This window comes from Camelus ferus, chromosome 9, assembly GCF_009834535.1.
Source record: "Camelus ferus isolate YT-003-E chromosome 9, BCGSAC_Cfer_1.0, whole genome shotgun sequence".
Taxonomy (NCBI): domain Eukaryota; kingdom Metazoa; phylum Chordata; class Mammalia; order Artiodactyla; family Camelidae; genus Camelus; species Camelus ferus.
In genome coordinates, this window is record NC_045704.1 from 28,150,764 (window position 1) to 28,151,519 (window position 756).

Genomic DNA, 756 nt, shown 5'->3' on the forward strand with positions numbered 1-756 from the left:
TCACCGGGACCACAAGAATTGCTCATTTCCTAAGTGGAGACAGGAAAAGGAGGGCAGGAATGTCCTAACACAGAGAGCACTTCAGAGAGAAAATGGGCCACCCACTTCTATCACCTTCCTGTACGAGTCCCCGAGAACTAGAATTTAACGCCATTCAGTACCAGGCCTGCACCAGGCTTAGTGCTTCCATCCAAGGTCAGTTCTGAAAAAAGGCATTGTAGCTTCCTCCTTGGTCTCCCTCAGGTCACTCACTCTAAGGAAGCCAGATGCTATGTCGTAAGGACACTCAAGCTGCCCCTGGAAAGGCCCGCAAGGAGAGGAATGGAGGCCTCCAGGTAACAGCCATGTGAATGAGCTTGGAAGCCAGCCCCACATAAACCTTCATATGACTGCAACCCCAGCCAAAATCTTGATTGCAGGCTCAAGAGATGACCTGAACCAGAGCTAAGCTGCTCCCAAATCGCTGATCCAGAGAACTGTGAGGTAAATGTTTTAAGACACTGAGTTTGGAGGTAATTTGTTACATAATAGATAAATAATACAGGTGGGTGAGACTACATGGGGCATCAGGCCTAGGAAAGCAAGTGAGTATACAGGACTGAAAGGGGGAACTGTACCTTCTCAACAAGCATTTAAAACAACTAGTGACAGTTGAACAAGTGAGTACTGTGAACATGAGACTGTCTATTAAACTCCATATGCATTCTACTAGTTCCTTTAGGAATCAAAATAGTATGGAAGGAAAAAGGTCCAAAG